At 47.3% G+C, this 21,916-nt stretch overlaps 1 protein-coding gene across 3 annotated transcripts in view; it reads left to right on the top strand.

Annotated features, from left to right (window-relative positions):
- The window catches only part of CDH18 (cadherin 18), an 883,209-nt gene that overhangs the window by 455,547 nt on the left and 405,746 nt on the right, over positions 1 to 21,916 (top strand). Inside the window, exon 1 of one of the 3 annotated variants that reach the window (XM_048508492.1) lies at positions 14,755 to 14,872. The exons of the other annotated variants lie outside the window; for them this stretch is intronic. The gene's annotated coding sequence lies outside the window, so the exon portion shown is untranslated. Of the gene's footprint in view, positions 1 to 14,754; positions 14,873 to 21,916 lie in introns of those variants that run through there. 3 annotated transcript variants of the gene reach the window in all.

The raw sequence follows: 21,916 nt of genomic DNA, 5'->3' as shown, positions 1-21,916 counted from the left end.
GAAATCAATAGCATGTTGGGTTCCAGCAAGGCAAGGCAACTATTCCCCAATTAGAAACAACAACAACAAATATTCCAGATAATTATTTTTGTAAAAGATCAGCATATTCCTGTACCTTCCTCTTCTCTAAAACGTTACATAATAAAGTTACCTTATTGTTCAATACAAACTGGTACTCAAAAACACCTTTCATTTAAAATGCGTGTGGTTCAGCCTTTAAGGTAGAAAATAGTTTTCCCATTCGCGACGGAGCTTTTTAAAGCCAATTTTTGAAGTTTACAGAAGTGTTGCTCTGCCCATTGAGAATAAGAAATAAGAGCCTGCTGAATAAGAAATAAGCATGTACTGGGTTACTTAGATAAAGGTACAAATATAATTGCTTGGATGCTCCTTTCTCAGATTTCTCTTGGGATGCCTCTAGCAGGGCTGGCTCATTCTAAGGACGGTAATTTTTATCTTTGACATTTGTATAGTTTGGCCTATGAGACTGATGAGACTCTGCTCTTCACGGATAAAAGGGTTTCTTATTCTTACCACATCACTTCAAGTACGGGAGAAAAAGGAGAAGACAAAGTCCTTTGGGAGAGGCTTTGGCTCAGTGGGAAAGCATCTGCGTTGCATGGAGAATATCCCTGGTTCAATCCCCATCATGTCCACTTAAAAATGGGATCAGAGAAAGACCTTGACAAGCCCCTGCCAGGTCTCTGCCAGTGAGCCTAGACCAGTGGGGGTGAACCTTTGGCACTCCAGGTGTTATGGACTACAATTCCCATCAGCCCCTGCCAATTGGCCATGCTGGCAGGGGCTGATGGGAATTGTAGTCCATAACATCTGGAGTGCCAAAAGTTCACCACCATGGGCCTAGACCAGGGGTCTGCAACCTGCGGCTCTCCAGATGTTCATGAACTACAATTCCCATCAGCCTCTGCCAGCATGGCCAATTGGCCATGCTGACAGGGGCTGATGGGAATTGTAGTTCATGAACATCTGGAGAGCTGCAGGTTGCAGACCTCTGGCCTAGACACTACTGACTTCGATGGATTCCGCACAGGCCAAATATAACAGGTGTAGGATGTTACATAAACCGTTCTGGGGAAAACTTCGCACAGGTCCCATTCCCAAAAGGAGTTTGTCCCGCTTTATTCCCCTCAGCCCGGGATTTTCAAAAATCACTGAGCCAGTGATCCTTTTGCACAGCCCCAAGTAGGACTGTGCCAACACAACGGGCAGGAGATTCTTTATTTCCCTCCCTTTAAGTTCTGTGCTGTCCACTGCCAGGGAGAACCCACCTGGCTGCCATTCTGTGCAGGTCGCCCACCATGTTATGGCCAGATTCTCTGAGTAACCAACAGTGTACAAAGTCCCCCAAGTATGTATCTCCACGTGGCAGTATGACCACCACATAGATCTACAGCAATATGTTCATTATTGCTCAGCAATTGCAAGGAGGTCTCTTTTTCTTTTCTTTTGTGTGTTGCACATGCACAGCTACACAGATGCAGCTGATCGTAATGTGGGATAATCAGCATGGCTCTGGGGGTCCATTTCTGTATGCCTGCCCAGCTATGCATGTATTGCAGGAAATTTAAAAGAGAGAGGGAGGGAGAAGCTCTCTTTATTTACCTCCCCTTTGAAGTCTCTTGGTGCTGTCCAATTCTGCCAGGGAGAACTCCACCTGGCTGCCATTCTCCTTTTGGTGCAGGTCGTGCTCCACCTCATGTTAAGTGGCCAGATTCTCTTGGAGTAAACTTCAACAGTGTACAAAGTCCCCCAAGTATGTATCTCCACGTGGCAGTATGACCCCCACATTGATCTACAGCAATATGTTCATTATTGCTCAGCAATTGCAAGGAGGTCTCTTTTTCTTTTCTTTTGTGTGTTGCACATGCACAGCTACACAGATGCAGCTGATCGTAATGTGGGATAATCAGCATGGCTCTGGGGGTCCATTTCTGTATGCCTGCCCAGCTATGCATGTATTGCAGGAAATTTAAAAGAGAGAGAGAGAGAAGCTCTCTGTGCGAAGGAGCAAAAGCAACCCAGATTGGCTCCAATTGCTGCCTGAATGGATGAAGGGCATACATGGGAATCGTAAAAAGGAAAACAGGTTCCTTTTTAATGACTGCAACCTATTATACATCTGCTGTGTGGAATCCACCTTGGTTGACATAAACAGCATGATGATCTAGTGAGTAAAAGAAAGATCCAGAGCACACCTTTTTACCCTCAGCTTTTTCTGTGTTTTGAGTGTTTTCCATAAGCATCTCTATAAGAGTCAGGGCAGGCTGTATTAGTAGGTAAACCAAAGTAGCTGCCCTCAAGTATCATACATGGGATATTATTGAAGAACAGCAAATTGCCAGTTGTTTTGATTGCTACCACCATCACTATCATGAAGGGTACATGGACAATTAATCATAGAACCACATGAATGTCATCATCCCCGTTGTCCACTTCTATTTTTTATTGGTAATTCCCAAAGTGAAAGAACTCTTCCTCAGTATAAATGCTACAACTGAGTAATCTACTCACAAGTCCATGGAAATAATAAGCATAAGCATAAGCATAAGCATAAGCATAAGCATAAGCATAAGCATAAGCATAAGCATAAGCATTTTATTGTCTTTGTGCACGCACAACGAAATTTACAGCAGCATTCCTCGATGCACACAATTCCTTATGTCAAGCATCTTTAGTGTCCGTTGTGTATTATCATTTCTTCTTCTGTAATTGGTACAGAAGTGGTGTTGGCTTGAGTGATTTACAGACTAGTGCTTGTGTTCTGTTGTATCTTAGTTCCAGAAGAAACCAGCTAGGAAAGCCTTAACTACAAAGTGCTTGGGGTTTGGGAACATGGCCATAGGTTGCTTCTTGGTGGCATCTCACACACCTCAGAGACAGGTAGATATTATTCTCTCTTTTCTCCTTTGACAGTGATATGATCGAAGGAATCAGGGATTGGATTTTTTGGAAACTATGGTTGGGCCAGAAGTCCATATAAGTGTAGATCCATAATTCTTTCAAGTGGAGCAGCTCCAACTGAGTGAAAGACTGACTGAGCTGGGAGTCCTTTAATGTTTTTCTTCTCAGCTCCTTGGCCTGTCCAAACGCTTTTCTTTTTGAGATGTAGAGTATCATACCGTTTCCTTTTAACACTGCAGATAAAAGCAACTTGGGGGAGAGGGGAAGCAATTATGAGCAGACAGATGGCTTAAGGCTAAAAGGGAAAGATTTAATATTCTGTCTGTATGCTGAATACTTAAGGTGAGGCTAAATGGTCTCTCCACATGAGCAGTAGACTCTAATCTGGAGAACTGGGTTGGTTTCCCTACTCCTCCACATGAAGCCTACTGAGTAACCTTGGGCATATTTTGAACTCGCTCCGCCCTATTGACCTCATAGGGTGTCTGCTGTAGGGAGAGCTACTTTGGGGACCTTGAATTGAGTGAGAAGGTGGCCTAGATGTACTTTAATTGAATAAATAAGTTTGATGTTTTAGCCCTTTTCCCTGAGACTCTAGCAATTTAGATAATATCTGAATGTTCACACATGAACAGTAAGGCACAGCCTAAGCGCACAGCCATTTATTTTGAAAGGTATGCCTGAAGAGGTTCATTGTGAACTGAAGAGCAATTACATTTATATATCTTTGTTTCTTTTTTAAAAGATCCATCCATCCTGTTTGGTCTTAAATTGTGTGACTACATGTTTGACCACAGCCCAGTGGCATAGTGAAGGAGCACGTGGCCACATGGGAACATTGCAAAGCCATGTTCCCCCCAACTGTGCCCCACCCCCAAATCACCTGCAGAGTTCAGAACAGGGATGCAGTGGAACATTGGTTAGTAGGGCTCGCCCCACACCCTTAGTCAACATGGAGCTTAGGAGTGTGGCCAGCTGAGTCCCACGTGGAGTTCAGGAGTGACTTCAATGTTTACAGCTTAACCCAAGCCTCGCTGAGGCCAGAATCAAACTGAGCAGCTGGGATGACTGGCTCTAGCTTTATACTGTTGGCTCCACCCCCAAGCTCTGCCCCTTCTCTGCTTCCCACCCTAGTAACTACCTGTGCTGATAGTAAACAGTGTTATGAAGCACATGCAGTCTGCTATGGTTCTGTTTGTGGATGCTATTTCTTAGCATGACATTTTCAATATGTAACTGCTCTTTGCATACCGCTATTGATGCCCATCTGGAAAAGAGGTGTGAGATTTTTTTTTAACTATTGATTTTTTAAATTCTAAATTGCTTGTGGGTTTTTTTAATGCTGCCATCCCTCTCAATGTACACTTTTTTTGTTCAAATGGTTTAGATTTGCATATGTTCAATATGTTCGATAACTGCTTATGCCTAAGAGCGCAAGTGCTATTTTGCAGACAGCATATTGAGAAGATCCGGAGAGAGTGGTTTTTTTTTTAAAAAAAAGCTAAACTCTGTGAATATCTCCCAAAGAAACTTTCCAAAGATCACCCCTATACTGGAGGAGAAATACACTGCAATACAAAGTAGATCTCCTCACAGTCCTACTCAGGTATAACTCAGTGGGGTGTAATCTCTAGAGAGCTCTCTGAGATTTACACTGTAGATCATCCAGGGACTTACTGTAAATTCCAGATGAGATTTTAAATCAGAATTCAAAACAGCCTGTAAAGAAAGGGGCATTTAAACATTCTTTGGTGAACAGGTATTTGACAAGCTGTTCTGAGGTAAATACAATCAGATCCATTATATATTAAGCACGGATAATTAAATTAAATGTAATTAATTAAGCAATAAAGGGGGTTGCAACCAAGAAATCAGAAGGAGAAGGAGACTAGGAAAGGCAGCCATGAAGCAACTAGAAAAGAACTGTAAGGAGGTGTCACTGGCAACCAAAACTGAGTTCATTCATGCCATTGTGTTCCCTGTTGCTATGCATAGATGTGAAAGCTGGACAATGCAGAAATCTGACAGGAAGACAGTAGATTCCTTTGACATGCAGTGTTGGAAGAGTTGGCTACAGATACCATGGACTGTCCCATCCCCCCCCCCAAAAAAACCAACTACTACAACTACAAAAGCAAAGAACTGGTTCCTACATCAAATCAAGCTTAAAGTGTCCCTAGAAGTTAAAATGACTAAACTGAAGCAGTCAGACTTGGTCACATAATGAGAAGACAAGAGTTACTAGGGGGAAAAAAATAATGCTACGAAAGGCTGATGGCAGCAGAAAAAGAGGAAGACCCAACATGAGATGGATTGACTCTAGATGGGAAGCCACGGCTCTCAGGCCCTTTCCGCACGGGCCAATAACAGTGCCCTAGGGATGGCAAAAACGCCGTCCCTAGGGAGCTGTTCGCATGGGGCGCGAAGCCGCTGTTTCCCAACCTCGCTCCCTGAGTGAGGTTTTCTGGAAACAGCGGCTTCTAGCTGCTGCCATTTGAATGGCAGCGGCTGGAAGGCACCATCCCCCCTTTTCCAAATGACTTACCTTCCCTCCGACCTTCCGGCACATCACCCAGGCCTGGGGACACACACCCCCTGCCCTGTGACTCCAGAGCTGTCATGCAGGGCAGGGGGGCATGTCCCCTGGCCTGGGTGACGTGCCAGAAGGTCGGAGGGAAGGTACATAGTTTGGGCGATAGCACAGCACTGCACTGTCTTCCCTGCCCTGGGGTGCGTCGGCGTTCTATACGCCGAGGCACCCCCAAGCATGGCCGTGCGGAAACGGCCTCAGTTTGCAAGACCTGAGCAACACTGTTAATGATAGGATGTTCTGGAGGCTATTGATTTATAAAATCACTATGGCCCTTTCCACACGGGCCATAAACGGCGCCCTGGGGACGGCAAAAACGCCGTCCCCAGGGAGCCGTTCGCACAGGCAGCACTGCCAAAACGCAGCAGTGCCAACCTGGCTCCCCTCCCCCTCCCCCAGGGCGGCATCAGGCCACCTCTAAAAACCTCCCTCCTGGAGGGAGGTTTTTGGCAAAACAGCGCATTCCCGGCGGCGCGGTGCGAACGGCACTGCCGGGAATGCGCGCAGTCTTCACGTCTTCCCATTCAGCAAAGCCGCCTTCGTTGCCTTGCTCGCCTCGGCGACCTCCCTCACTGTCCTCCGACCCCTGGAGGTCGGAGGGCAGCGTGGGCGGGTCTACGGAGGCCAGCAGGGCGCCGAAAGCGACGAGGTGAGTGGGAGAGGGACGGGGAAGAGGCGGCTCCATGCGGAGCCGCCTCTCCTGTGCCGGCCTCTGCGGGGGCCGCTCGCACGCTTTTGTGCGAACGGCCCCCACCCCTGCACCGGCAGAATTCCTGCCGGTGCAGAGACGCCCACATGGCCCGTGCGGAAAGGGCCTATGAGTTGTCAATGAAAGGCTTTCCAGATTTGTTTTGACCTTTTACTCATTGGGACCAGATCTGGGAACAATCCATGGCAGACCTGGCTGCTCAGTACTATCCAACAGCAGCTACTCCACAAAAGTCAGTGTAATGTAGTGGTTAGAGTTTCACACTAGGATTTGGGAGACCTGAGTTCAAATCCCCACTCTGATGTGAAAATTCACTGGGTGACCTTGGGCCCGTCTAGGGCTGCCAGTCTCCAGGTGGCACTTAGCACTCTTTTGGAATGGCTGTTGCTTTCCAGATAATATCAGTTCTCCTGGATAAAATGGCTGCTTTGGAGGGTGAACTCTATTACATCATACCCTGCAGAGATCCCTCCCCAGACCTTTCCCTCCCCTGACTTCACTCCCAAATCTTCAGGAATTTTCTCAACCAGGAGTTGGCAACCATAGGCCAATCACATAGGGCTAGCCTACCTCACAGGGTTATTATGAAAACAAAATGGAGGAGAGAAGAATGATGTAAGTTGCTTTGAGTCCCCATGGAGATGAAGGTGGTATATAAATAAAGTAAATACATCCAGAAATCAGAGGCAGATAAAAGGTAGGTTTGCTGGTAGGTAGAAAGGAGAGAATGAATCAGGGGAGGAAGACAGGATATTGGAGGCTGCCAGGAGGATGGAAGGAGAGAAAAGTGGGTGAAGGGATAGGGGGAAATGAAATACCTTCCTGGAAGGCCTCATGTATGAGACGAGGAGGGGCCTTCAGCGAAGTATAATTTAGGGGCAGGGACTCAGGGTCAGCTATCCTTGATGTGAAAATAACAGTATTATACATCTGTAACCATAGAATTTTTAGGTATGGTCCAATGTCCACATTTACCATTGATTGTCTCTATTTTGTTCTGTCACTAGTCAATTGCTATCTTTCTGTTGCCTTTGGAAGCAATTTGAAGTATGTAATTTTACCAGTTTGTGAATGTGAACTGTTACAATTTGCCATCTGTCGATGTCCTGTAGACGTTCAGTGATTAACTCTGTGGCAGACGTATCTTGTCCGCAGTATGTAAGGGTATAAATGCATTTGCATGAACATTAGGTTTTTGCCTAGTGTGCAACCTATGTGCTGCCTCTGGTGAACTCCTTATGAACCGCTGATGACATATTATGTGAATTTGTGGGGAGGGGAGGTAGCATATTTTTTAACCAAAAGCATAAATGATGCAAGAAAATAACACAGCAATGAAACATACAGTAGATAGACAAGACAAGAGCCTTTAAGAAGGGACAGATGCTGAAAGGGACGTCTCAGACAATGACTTCCAATGAGAGGATAGAGGAATTTGCATTACGTGGGACTCTTCTTGTAATTTGTAAAATGCTACTGGAGAGGAAGAGTGTGTTGTGGTGGTTAAGAGTGGTGGACTGTAATTCGGAGAACCAGGTTTTATTCCCCAATCCTCCAAATGAATGGCAGACTCTAACCTGCTAAACCGGATATTATTTCCCAATTCTCCACATGAACGGTGAACCATAATCTGGAGCACTGGATTTATTTCCCCACTCCTCCACATGAAGCCTGCTGGGTGACCATGAGCCAGTCACAGTTCTCTCCGACCTCTCTCAGCCATCACAAGGTGCCTGCTCTAGGGGTGGGAAGGCAATTGTACGCCATGTTGAGACTCCTTAGAATCATAGACCCGCACATGCAGAATAATGGGTTTTCAAACCACTTTCACAACTGTTTGCAAGTCCACACAGCTTCAAAGAGCATTGAAAGCAGTTTGAAAGTGCATTATTCTGCATGTGCGGAAAGAGCCATAGAGTTGGAAGAGACCCCAAGGGCCATCAAGTCCAACCCCCTGCAATGCAGGAACATACAATCAAAGCACTCCTGACAGATGGCCATCCAGCCTCACTTTAAAAACCTCCAAGGAAGGTGACTCCACCACACTCCGAGGTAGTGCATTCCACTGTCCAACAGCCCTTACTGTCAGGAAGTTTTTCCTGATGTTTGGGTGGAATGACTTTTCTTTCACCTTGAACCCATTTCTCCTGGTCCTAGTCTCTGGAGCAGCAGAAAACAAGCTTGCTCCCTCACCAACATGACATCCCTTCAAATATCTAAACATGGCTATCATGTCACCTCTTAACTTTCTCCTCACCAAAATAAACATATGCAACTCCCTAAGTCTCTCCTTGCAGGGCATGGATTCCAGACCTTTGACCCTTTTGGTCACCCTCCTCTGGATCCCTTCCAGCTTGTCAATATCCTCCTTAAATTGTGGTGCCCAGAACTGTACATAATATTCCAGGTGAGGTCTAACCAATGCAGAATAGAGAGGTACAATTACACTCTTGATCTAGACACTATACTTCTATTGATACAGCCCAGAATTGCATTGGCTTTCTTGGCTGCCACATTACACTGCTGACTCATGTTCAGTCCTTCAAGTAGAGAAAAGCAGGGTATAAAAAACCACGTCGCCATCGTCTTCTTCTTTCTTTTTTTCTTTTTTCTTTTTTCTTTCTCTTCCTTCTCTCTTCTTCTTCTTCTTCTTCTTCTTCTTCTTCTTCTTCTTCTTCTTCTTCTTCTTCTTCTTCTTCTTCTTCTTCTTCAGTGGATATTCCATAGGAAAAAGACTTAGGCTCATTCCGCACATGCAGAATAATGCACTTTCAAACTGATTTCAGTGCTCTTTGAAGCTGTGCGGAATAGCAAAATCCACTTTCAAACAATTGTGAAAGTGGTTTGAAAACGCATTATTTTGCGTGTGCGGAAGGGGCCTTACAGAGGAATGAAGCCTACAGTAGCTTAGGAAGGGGAAATCACAGATGCACAGAGTGTAATCAGCTTTTTTCAAATCAGGTTGGTGGGGTGGTGGTGGTGCAAACATGCTGTATGCAGAAATGTCTTGATTTGCACATGTTTCTGCTGCAAAGCAAAGGAGACACAGAAGCATCTTGTATCACTTCTTTGGGTGAGTGGAGTTTTTTCAAACCCCAAAGTCCTGACTTTCTGGTGGGATTGAACATACCCCCCCCCCCTACCCTGCCCCAGCCATCCGGCTCCTTCCACAGATATTTTAAAATGTATGTCCTAGAAAAGCTTTATTGGTGTCCTCTGGTTGTGATTAAGTGTATACTGTAGTGTTCTTTCTTTTAGCTAAAGGGTGATGCTATTTAATTGGGTTCAGTTCTCCAGTTACATTGCTGAAAGTGAGAGATACATTCCCCCTTACCCTGCACCAGGTTTTCTGTCCATTCTGCTTCCTCTTCTCCCCATGCAACTCTGAGCAAGGGCTTTCTAGCTTCCCCTTACTTTGTTTGGAGCCATCTGGCGATGCCAGGTTGCCAAGAACATAGGTGCTAATATTGCCACTTGTAAGTTAATTATACTTCTGAAGAGGTGCCAAGGATAGCCAGGCAAGCAGCGTTTTGCTCTTGTTTACCGTTGTCTCCCAACCTGGACCAGTGAACTTATACTTCTCCTCCAAGGAAGCCTGGATTTCAGGCTAAGCTGCTGTCTTTTCTTTTTTCTGTTTGTATAACTGAAGGGCACCTCAAGGGCTATACTTGTTCAGGTGGTTATTATGGTCGCATGATTATTATGTAGAGGTGCCAACAGTGGTGGGATTAAAATAATTTAACAACTGGTTCCGGGGGTGGGAATTCAAATAATTTAACAACTGATTGTTTGCAAGCTGATAATAATAATAATAATAATAATAATAATAATAATAATAATAATAATAATAATAATAATAATAATAATAATAATAATAATATGAGGGTGATTGAGGGACTGGAGCACCTTCCTAATGAGGAGAGGCTGCAGCGTTTGGGACTCTTTGGGACTCTTTAGTTTGGAGAGGAGATGTCTGAGGGGGGATATGATTGAAGTCTATAAAATTATGCACGGGGTAGAAAATGTTGACAGAGAGAAATTTTTCTCTCTCACAATACTAGAACCAGGGGGCATCCATTGAAAATGTTGGGGGAAGAATTAGGACTAATAAAAGGAACCACTTCTTCACGCAACGTGTAATTGGTGTTTGGAATATGCTGCCACAGGAGGTGGTGATGGCCACTCACCTGGATAGCTTTAAAAGGGGCTTGGACAGATTTATGGAGGAGAAGTCGATTTATGGCTACCAATCTTGATCCTCTTTGATCTGAGATTGCAAATGCCTTAACAGACCAGGTGCTCAGGAGCAGCAGCAGCAGCAGAAGGCCATTGCTTTCACATCCTGCACGTGAGCTCCCAAAGGCACCTGGTGGGCCACTGCGAGTAGCAGAGTGCTGGACTAGATGGACTCTGGTCTGATCCAGCAGGGTCTTTCTTATGTTCTTAAGCACCATTTTAACAACCGGTTCTGCCAAAGTGGTGCAAACCTGCTGAATCCCACCACTGGGTGCCAACCTCCAGATGGTAGCTGGGCATCTGCTATTACAGCTGATTTCTAGGCAACAGAGACCAGTTCACCTAGAAAAAATGAATGCTGGGGTGTGGACTCTGTGGCATTATACCCCACTGAAGTCCTGCCCTTCCCAAACCTTGGCCTCCTCAGCCTCCACCTTCAGGTACTTCCCAACCCAAAACTGGCAATTCTATTATTTTGGGATCGTTGTCCTTGTTGATGAGCATGGGTGATCAGAGATACAACGTAGCAGGGAGAGCATCCATATCTCCGTACACTGCTTCCGACACAAGACTTTTCAAGGGAGTCAGTCAGCATGTTCAGTCCATACATTGAGGGATGCTCACGTGGGCCACCCCTTATTTATTTATTTATTATTGAATTTATAAACTGCCCCATCCCCTAGGGGCTCTGGGCAGTGAACAACAAATATTACAAAACAATATAACAATAACAATAAAATTAAGATATCAACATCATTAAAATATATAAAATTACAGCGTTCTATGAGTCATTTGGCGTCCAACGTTAAAACTATCAGTAAAAACCCCTCCCAGAGAGGGCGACGGTATAGATGTCACAAACTCCCAAGATGTTAAAGGGAGGAACAGGAGGGGTGCACACCATCAGCGGCTGGCCTCCCCAAAGGCCCGGTGAAACAACTCGGTCTTGAAGGCCCTGCAGAACTCTCCAAGGTCCCGCAGGGCCTGGACAGTTGGCGGAAGAGTGTTCCACCAGGCAGGGGCCAGGGCCGTAAAGGCCCTGACCCGGGTGGAGGCCAGCCGCATCATTGAGGGGCCAGGGACCACCAGTAGATTGGCCTCTGCTGAGCACAGAGGCCATGTAGGGACATATGGGGTAAGGCGGTCCCGAAGGGATGCAGTGGACAGGTTCACCTGCTAGGCCTCAAGTGCTGAGCAATTTTGTCAGGAGAAAACAAATATCATGCAAGTCTGACACTTTACGCTTTTTTTGCTTGCTTTGCAAGTAAGGATTAACTGCCTGTAGAGATGGGGCAGAATGTCATGCGCCTGAAACTGTGGGTGGAGGCCCCAAAGGGCAAGAAGCCTCAGAGAATTTCACAGGGAGGATGAATAATTTTTGGCACTGAAACTGTTGGACATAAATATTGGATTGATTTCCTGTCTTTTATTCTGATATTAAAAACATCCAACATACGTTTTAATGGGCATATGATCCAAATCTAATTTGGGGTGTGTGTGTGTGCGTTTGTGTGTGCACACTTGTTCCAGGAAGGCTTCTAATTCTTTGCCATTTAAAATGACACAAATGAGCATGAGGGACCATGTCCCAGCTTGCCTCCTGAAACCTCAGAGTCCTGGGTTGATGGGAACAAGGCATTCAACAAAGTCATTTGGATTCTCCTTCTTCTTTGAGCCCACTTGGCCATAGAGGGTTGCCCCAGGAATCAAATATTTAACAGGATGTGATGACTTCACGCCAAAATTAGAACATTTATTATCAGCGTTTGCTTCCTGCTTTTTTTAGGGTACTTCCACACTATCCAACAGCTATATCCTGTTCCGGATAAAGCTGACAGGAGATTTGTGAATTCATCCATCATTTCCTGGATCATCTTTGTTCTAGAATGCACCGTTTGGGTCCTGGTATCTACCTAGTTCTGCCCCCAAGGCAATAGGATCCAAGAGGAGCATTCTGGAACAAAGATGGTTCAGGAAATGGCGGATGAATTCACAAATCTCCTGTCAGCTTTATCCGGAACAGGTTATTGTCTGCTCCATTCCTCAAACCCCTTCTGTGGATAAAATAAACAATATTCTTGCGGCACCTTAAGATACAGTTTTATTCGAACTGAAGTTTCCAAAACTTTAGCAAAACCTGGGACTCCCAACCTATCACAGGCATTAATAAATTTAACATAACCTGTACATGGTCTCAGTATTGCTTTAATGCCATTAAGAGAAATTCCTTTAAATTCCTCTTTACCTGGTTTCTCCCTGAAATCCAACAATCCCCTGCTTTCCCTCCTTTTTAGACATTCGAAGTCAGATTCTAATCAATTCCAATTTGATCAAAGAAGAATTTGAAAAGAGGACAGGAAGGGCGACGTCTGCATAATTTCATAATTTCCACGTCTGGATGCTCAGAGGCAGGCGATGCCCCTTGCGACAGCCCCACCTTCTGGTGCATTGATAACTCTTCAGAGAGAAAGGCAAGAGAAATCCCTCTTTCCAGAGAGGGGGGGGGGAGAGCGAGCAGGAAGAATCAGCAGCTCTATCTAAAGTAGTGAATTTCTGGGAAAGAAATCTCTTCCCCATTGATAACACTAATATTTTTCATGATCACATTTAGATTTATATAGTGGCATTTCTCCTGGCACTTCCTGCCTTTGACTTCCTGCTGTTTATTTTTCCATGCCTTATACCTAAAAGAGTCTACTAGTGGAATACTTGAGTCCACAGTGGCTTGTGGCATAAGAACATAAAGAACATAAGAACAAGCCAGCTGGATCAGACCAGAGTCCATCTAGCTCTCTGCTACTCGCAGTGGCCCACCAGGTGCCTTTGGGAGCTCACATGCAGGATGTGAAAGCAATGGCCTTCTGCGGCTGCTGCTCCCGAGCACCTGGACTGCTAAGGCATTTGCAATCTCAGATCAAAGAGGATCAAGATTGGTAGCCATAGATCGACTTCTCCTCCATAAATCTGTCCAAGCCCCTTTTAAAGCTATCCAGGTTGGTGGCCATCATCACCTCCTGTGGCAGCATATTCTAAACACCAATCACACGTTGCGTGAAGGAGTGTTTTCTTTTATTAGTCCTAATTCTTCCCCCCAGCATTTTCAATGAATGCCCCCTGGTTATATGCCCCCTGGCAGTTTCCAATGCAGCTTAGGCTTTCAAGTGCCACAAGTGCAGTCTCATCTTGAGAACCAGGTTTGGTTCCGTACTCCTCCATGAGTGGCGGAGTCTCATCTGGCAAACTGGGTTTGATTCCCCACTCCTCCACATGAGCGGTGGAGCCTAATCTGGTGAACCAGGTTTGATGCCCCACTCCTCCACATGACGCCTGCCGGGTGACGTTGGGCCAGTCACAGTTCTCTCAGAACTCTCTCAGTCCCTCATTGGGGGCATTTCCTCTGCTAAGGAGGGAGGTGGGTGGAGGCCTGCATAGGGGCTTCCACACTCCCCCTCCCCTCTCCCTGGGTCCATGGGCCCTAACCAGATGCTGCCCCCCTCTTCTCCCTCCCTTCCCCCCCTCCAACCAGGATGGATGGGCAACACGATAATGGGCCCCCTGTCTTTCGCCCTCCCTCCCCTCCCCTCCCCCAGGGTGGGTGGGCCATGACCAGAGGAAGAGCCCCCTCCCCTCCGGTGGTTGGGATAGAACCAGATGAGAGCCCCCATCCCACCACCACCTCTCTTTCCCGCCCCCCCCCCACCAGGATGGGAGGGCAACAACAAGACGATGAGCTCCCCCTCCCCTCTCGCCCCCCCCCCCTTTGCCCAGCGTGGGTGGGCTAGGAATAGATGACGGAACAATGCACTTCCCAGCCACTTTGCCCCCGCGTGCACAACGGCACAGTCCGCTCGCCAAGGGCCGCTGGAGCCGCGCGCTGCCCCCGGTCTGGAAGCCCCTGCCGGGCGGGCGGGGGGGGGGGGCGAGATCTGGTCGCGTTGGCTGCCGGCTTGCCGGCTGCGGGCAGGGCCGGGGCCGGGCAGCGGGCGGCCGGGAGGAGGAGGACGGGTGGCGGGCAGCGGCAGCAGCAGCAGCCCCGCTAGCCCCCTCCGCCGCCCGGGCTGCAGCAGGAAGCCGGAGCCGAGAGAGCCGGCCGGGCGCTGCGGGGAGCGGCCCCCTCCGCCTGCCTCGCGCCGCCAGGTAAGGCTCCGGGAGGCGCCGACCCTCCCGCCCCGCCCCGGCCAGGCAGCGCGTCTTGCGGTCTCCGCCGTCTTGCAGGCTGCTTCGTAGCGCCGCGGGATCACGGCTTCGGGCGTTGGGGCGGCGGGAGGAGGAGGAGGAGGATGGAGCCGGCAGGCGGCAGCAGCAGCAGCCCCGCTAGCCCCCTCCGCCGCCCGGGCTGCAGCAGGAAGCCGGAGCCGAGAGAGCCGGCCGGGCGCTGCGGGGAGCGGCCCCCTCCGCCTGCCTCGCGCCGCCAGGTAAGGCTCCAGGGGCGCCGACCCTCGCCCCCCCCGCCCCCCCCCCCCGGCCAGGCAGCGCGTCCTGCGGTCTCCGCCGTCTTGCAGGCTGCTTCGTAGCGCCGCGGATCGGCTTCGGGGTTGGGGTCTTTTGCGGGGGCGGGGGGGGGGGTTGTTTGTTTCTGGCCCAGCCTGGCCTCTTTCTTGGAGGAGGGGGTGTCTGTTTGCAGGCACGCGCAGCCTTTCGCGTGCACGCCGCGAACGCGCCAACCCGGATCTTTGGCAGTTCAGCCCGGTGCACCTGCCGTTGCCTCGCGTGCGCGTTGGAGGGGGAGCCCAGGGAAGGCTGAGGGAGGCGGGGAGAAGGTGAGAAGCCACCCGGGGCAGCTGCAGGGGGCCTTCTGCAAGCGCGCGGGGGGGGGGGGCGGGGGGTCGGAGGCAAGGAAGAAGTTCTGGGGCCGGACTGCAAAAGGAGAGGACGGGGCACGCCAGTGCAGGGCTGCCCAGCGGGCGCTTGCAAGATGCCATGATTCCCCCCATAGTCATAAGCCCCTTAAGCCTGGAAAAAAAGAACTGGTAAGCTAGAGAGGGCTGGAGATCGCGGGGGGCTTGAAAAAACAGCAACAGCGAAGGTGGGTTGAAACCAACTGGCGCCAACCTGACCCGAAGTCGGCGTGGAAGCTGACGGAGCCGGTTGTGTTTCCCGGCTGCTGTTTGTCCCGGTGCCCCCTCTCTCCTTTGCCAAGTGACAAAACTTAAGCAGAGGCGCAGGGACCCGGCTTTCCGGCTGGGCGCAGCTGCAGGAGCAGCGAGCCCTCCGTTCTGCCTAATCTAAGCACGTGCTTAAGTGCTTATTCCCGTGCGCAGCAATGAAATACATTCTTCATCTGGGCTAGATTGTGCCGCTTGTGTGAAGCGGGAGGGGGGGACTTTTGTATCCATTTCAAAAAGTCACCGCTGCTATGTATGGATGCATCCCGTGGAATGAACGGGTCCGCAACTCTGTTTTTAAGAGGCCCAAGTGGCCTCAGGGGGCGTAATGCCCATTGGGCAAGGTGGGCAGCTGCCCAGGGCATCACCTTGTGGGGGGCACCAAAAATGCAGGGTTCGTTTGGGGGGTATTGTAGTGGTTTTCCATTTTTGGCCTGCAGGGGGCGCAGTTTTTAGGCTAGCGGCACCAAAATGTCAGCGTATCATCAGGAGACTGTCCTTATGCTACCCCCCAAGTTTGGTGAGGTTTGGTTCAGGGAGTCCAAAGTTATGGACTCCCAAAGGAGGTGGAGTGGCCACTCATGGGGGGGGGGGAGCATCCAACTCAGGTTTTGCCCAGGGCTACAGTTTGCCTCCTTACGCCCCTGAGTGCCCTTCTCAGTCCACTGGAGTCCATGGGCTTGTGAGGGCATAACATTTTCAAGGGTGGCATTGCTAGAAACATGACTCCAGGCATCCTCATTGTTTTTGTCTGAATTTCCATGGTTTAATAATCCACTTGCAGGGGGGAGTTTATCCTTGCCTACTCCCCCGTCCCCTAAGGGCAGTGATGGCGAACCTATGGCACGGGTGCCAGAGGTGGCACTCAGAGCCCTCTCTGTGGGCACGCACAGAGTTCATCCTGTGGGGGTGGAAAATCACTCCCCCCCCCCCACACACACACACATCTAGGCTGGCCTGGGCTGCTGGGCTCGATTATTAGCATTAAAGCTAAGACCTAGTTTTGGGGAAGCAGTGTAGGTCACCCTGTTATGCACTGTTAAACCCCACTGATTTTCATGCAAAGAGCTAAAGCGCGATCCTTTACCTGGGAGTAAGCTCGGCTGCTGGCAATGTGGCTTGCTTCTGAGTAAACCCTCCTAGGGTCGTGATTCACCCGTTCAAAGAGTTGCATGGTTGCTTCAAAGCAAAGCCAACAACTACCACCAAGCTTACTCCCAAGTGATGCACGCCTCAGAGCCAACCACTTTTTCTTAACTAAAACCTCAGTATTCAGGTTAAATTGCCGTGTTGGCACTTTGCGATACATAAGTGGGTTTGGGGTTGCAGTTTGGGCACTTGGTCTCGAAAAGGTTCACCATCACTGCCTTAGGGAATACTAATGTGTTGGTTTCTGCTGAAAGTAATTGATGCGGATGTTCAGTATGACGTGTGACACCTGTCGTCTCTTAGGGTGCAGCTAGACAGGAATAGTCATGGTGGAAGAATGTGGGTTGAATTGGGAGCCTGGAGGGAAGATTTGCCCCAACACAGAAAAACATCGTAGCACCTGCATGTTTTCCTGTGAAGACAAATGGCCATTTGGGGAAGGGAAGAAGAAGAGTTTGAGTTTATACCCTGCCTTTCTGTCCTGTAAGGAGACTCAAGGCAGTTTACAAACCCCCTTTCCTTCCTCTCCCCACAACAGACACCTTGTGGGGTAGGTGGGGCTGAGAGAGTTTTGAGAGAACTGTGACTGGCCCAAGACCAACCAGTAGGCTTCATGTGAAGGAATCGGGAATAGAATCCGATTCTCCAGATTAGAGTCCACTGCTCTAAACCACTACACCACACTCTTAACCTCACTTGTATACACCCAGTCCTATTTGCCCTGCTGCTGTTAAGAGAGGTCTAAAGGCAGGGTTTGTTACAAAAGCCGGATATGACAAAAAATTGACTTGGTTGGGTTGTAACTGACTATCATGAAATGGTGAACATGTCTATGAGTTGTCTCTCTTGCACAGAATATACAGAAATTTTATATTCCTTTGTCTGTATGTACAATTGATCTTGTAGTGAAGTTGTGCTATACCAGCTATAATGGCTTAAGGTCATTTTTTTGGTGCTTATAGTTACCATATATACTCACGTATAAGTCGACCCGCATATAAGTCGAGGCACCTAATTTTGCCTTGAAGAACAGGGAAACCTTATTGACTCGAGTATAAGTTGAGGGTGGGAAAGGTCCATGGGGAGGTGGGGCAATGAGCCAGCAAAGGAGCCACAGTTGCAGGAAAGGAGCACCCCAGAAGCCTTTGGGAGGCTTTTTAAGGAGGGGCGAGGCTGACGCATGGGTCCGGGGAGAGGGAAGAAGCTGGGGGCCATGAAGGGTGAAAGGGATGGGAGGTGGTGGAGGAGAAGGCAGAGGAGAATGAACAGAGAAAGTGGCTGAAAGGGGGGCGGCAGAGAAGAAGGCAGGAGAGAGCGAAGACAGGACAGGGGGAATGCCACATAAGAATTACCGGTAAGTGGGCCCCGTGCAGTATGTTTTAGGGGTATTTTTCTACTTTAAAAGGCTGAAAAACTCCAACTTATAATGCATGTAGTCTATATAGTAACTGAGAATGGAGAGGCTGGGGCAGATGTCCAGGCCAACTGATTCATTGGGAAGAGAAGGGTCCGCTGAGACATGCACCTTGTTAGGGACCTGCATACTCGAGGCATTGCCGACACTTGAACTTTTTAAAAAATTTCAGAGAGATTTTTCAGGTTCCTCTTCAGGTGGAACCTGAAGGAAGAATTTCCTCTAAATTCATGATCTGATTGGAAGTAAGGGGAGAGGTTTCCTCAGGTGGCTCACAGGCCAGCTTCTCAGGGCCGCATGTTTGATATCCCTGGTCTAGAAAGAGAGGAGATATAATCTGGGACCTTCAAAATCTCATCTGGTCCCCCTTAAAACGCCCTCTGCTGCTCAGCAGATGATCAGAATGCTGTGGAATGTGGGAGGAGATCCACTTGCTCCATCAGTGCTGCGATGCTCACTTTCATTTTCTATCCACTGCTCCTTAGGTTTCAACACTAGCAATGTCCACCTAAAAACCTTTGATTGTTGCCATTTCTTAAGCTGCATTCCCAAGTTTTCACTTGTGAAGTAAATAATATTTCTCAACATGAGGGTAAATATAGCGTGGTATGCATGGTATATAATTTTAAATAATTTTCTACTTTATCCATAGGTGGCAATTTGACTAACAACTTCCATAGTTAGCAAATGCACAAGGAGCATTTAGAGTAGAGGTTTTATTTTAAAAAAATAATCATTATGAGCTACATCATTTAGAATAACACATGGTGAATTTATATTGTGTGAGCATATGCAAATATGAATGTATACTACATACACACATGGTCTGAATAGGTAAAAAGTACACTTCTCAGTGCCTTGGATTCCTCGTTGTATTGTTGTCTATGATACGAACATACTGTATGCAGAATTATTTATGCCTAATAAAAGTTTACTGTACTGTACACTTCTCAGTACTGACTCAGGAAATGAACAGAAATTCACTTTTGACAATTGGTGCGGATATAGGATCACCATGAGTTGGAAGAGGTTTTATGGCCCTCGACACAGACCCATGGAGTAACCGTGCCTTGATGTGGGCCGCCCAGGTTAGCCGGATCTTGTCACATCCCAAAAGTTAAGCTGGGCTTGTCCTGGCTACCATGTTTCCCCCAAAATAAGACAGTGTCTTATATTAATTTTTGCTCCCAAAGATGTGCTATGTCTTATTTTCAGGGGATGTCTTATTTTTTCTATGTTCTGTTTGTCAGGCATGCTTCCAAACAAAAAAATTTTGCTAATGCCTTTTACTTTCTTGTGGGATGCCCTATATTTCTCGTGACTTCCAAAAGCAAAACCTCTGGGCTACGCTTTTATTTTCTGTATACCCTTATTTTTGGGGAAACAGGGTAGTACCTGGGTGGGAGACAAGCAGGGAAGTCCAGAGTCACTGTGCAGAGGAAGAAGCAATGGCAAACCACCTTCAACTTTCCTAGCGTTATTGTCTTTTCCACTGACTTTTGTCTTCTCATTATGTGACCAAGTACAACAGCTTCAGTTTGGTCATTGCTAGGGACAGTTCAGGCTTGATTTGATCCAGAACTTGTGTATTCTCGAGGGGTGGTTGATGGAACCTGTAACACTGTATTCCCACAGCACATTTCAAAGGGATCTACTTTCTTCCTGTCAGATTTCTTCATTGTCCAGCATTCACACTGATACATAGTAATTGGGAATGCCATAGTGTGATTTAACTTGATCTTGGTTGCCAGGGACATATCCTTACAGTTCAGAATTTTTTCTACCTCCTTCATGGCTGCTCTTCCAAGTCTCCATCTCTTTCTGATTTCCTTGGTTGATGATGGAGCCATAGGATAGAAAATCTTCAACAATTTCAGTTTCTTGTGAATAGCTCCTAACTATAGTAACAATTAGGAATGCTACAATCTTTGGACCAAATAATTTGCTAGATGAACCACTCTTACGGTTAATTTGTTTGTGTGGCAAATGTCCCATAGTGGTTTGTGACCATGCAGTAATTTTTCTGCTTACCAGTTGCACTGGTTGCTTGATCTCACTGCCTTGTTAACAAACAGATCCAACAGCCTGGTGAAACAAGTTATTCCAGCAGAGATCCTGTGGAAGAATGCAGGTGAAGGTGTGCATCAAACCTAGAAGCTGGAAGATAGATTTGATCATTAATAACTCAGTGACATAATCATGACAGGCGATCAGGACATTAACTAGATATGCTGGAGTTTGGGCATCAGTGATAAATCTGCATGCAAGGGTGATCTGGCTGGGAAATCTGTCTTAGAGTAACATAAAAGCAAAATCACAACAACCAATAATAAATTATTCCAGCCCCCCCCATTACCCCCCTCCCCCAAGAAATGCACTTTCAACAATGAAGTCCAATAATTGTGGCAACATTAAAGTGCAGAAAACTAAAACATTTAAATGCCTTTTGACAGCAACATCCCAAACAGTGCAGTTTCAGATGCAGGAAAGCTTGTTAGAATATTAACATTCAAAAGCTTGCTGGAATAATTTTGTTGAAAGCTGTACATAGTGGGTAGACATTGCATGGGGAAACTTCTGTCTGTCCTCCAGCAGACTGTTCTTAATGGAGCGACTGCTGCAGGGAAACAAACCAGTAGCCAAGTCAGCTGTTATGAAATGGATATTTCAGCATGTATGATGCTCTGCTCTACCCAGAAGGTAGCCTGCCGTATTTTGCACAGACTGAGAGTCCCACATCAGAAGCTTTGCAGTTAAGCAGGTCAGCAGAGCTTTTGAGTTGGGCATTAATGATGAAGAACATTTCTGGCAATTGCACCAACATGGTTATCCAAGAGCAATGCTGGGTCCATGAGAACCGCCAGAGATTTAACTTGAGTGGATGGTGTCTATTTATTTATTTATTAGCCTACCTTTCCCCTGAGCATTGCTCTTCTATGCTGTCTCTATAGACCACCTGCCTAGAGAACATCACCTTTCCAAACAAGCAGTTCAGCTTGTTTCATAGAATCATAGAATTGGAAGAGACCCCAAGGGCCATCCAGTCCAGCCCCCTGCCATGCAGGAACACACAATCAAAGCACTCCTGACATATGTTCATCCATCCTCTGTTTAAAAACCTCCAAAGAAGGTGCCTCCACCACCTTCTGAGGCAGTGAATTCAACTGTCAAACAGCCCTGATGGTCAGAAAGTTCTTCCTAATGTTTAGGTGGAATCTCTTATCCAGAACCTTGAATCCATTACTCCATGTCTCTGAGGCAGCAGAAACCAAGCTTGCTCCCTCTTTGACATGACATCTCTTCAAATATTTAAACATAGCTATTGTGTCCCCCCTTAACCTTCGCTTCTCCAGACTAAACATCCCTAGCTCCCTAAGTCTCTCCTCGTAGGGCATGGACTTGACTCTTTACCATTTTGGTTGCCCTTCTCTGGACACATTCCAGCTTGTCAATATCCTTCTTAAATTGTGGTTCCCAGAACTGAAAACAGTACTCTAGGTGAAGTCTGACCAATGCAGAGTAGGGTGGTACAATTTCTTCCCTCGATCTGGACACTATACTTTTATTGATGCATCCCAGAATTGCATTGGCTTTCTTGGCTGCCATATCACACTGCTGACTCATGTTCAGTTTGTGGTCTACTAAGACATCCAGATCCCTTTCACATGTAGTGTTGTCAAGCCAGGTGTCACCCATTCTATATCTGAGCATTTGCCTAAGTGCAGTATTTTACATTTATCTCTATTGAAACTCATTTTGTTAGTTTTGGCCAAGCTCTCTAATCTGTCCAG

Source organism: Sphaerodactylus townsendi, linkage group LG09 (assembly GCF_021028975.2).
Source record: "Sphaerodactylus townsendi isolate TG3544 linkage group LG09, MPM_Stown_v2.3, whole genome shotgun sequence".
Classification (NCBI taxonomy): Eukaryota; Metazoa; Chordata; class Lepidosauria; order Squamata; family Sphaerodactylidae; genus Sphaerodactylus; species Sphaerodactylus townsendi.
The sequence above is the reverse complement of the archived record's forward strand: the minus strand, read 5'-3'. Positions and strand labels throughout refer to the sequence as shown.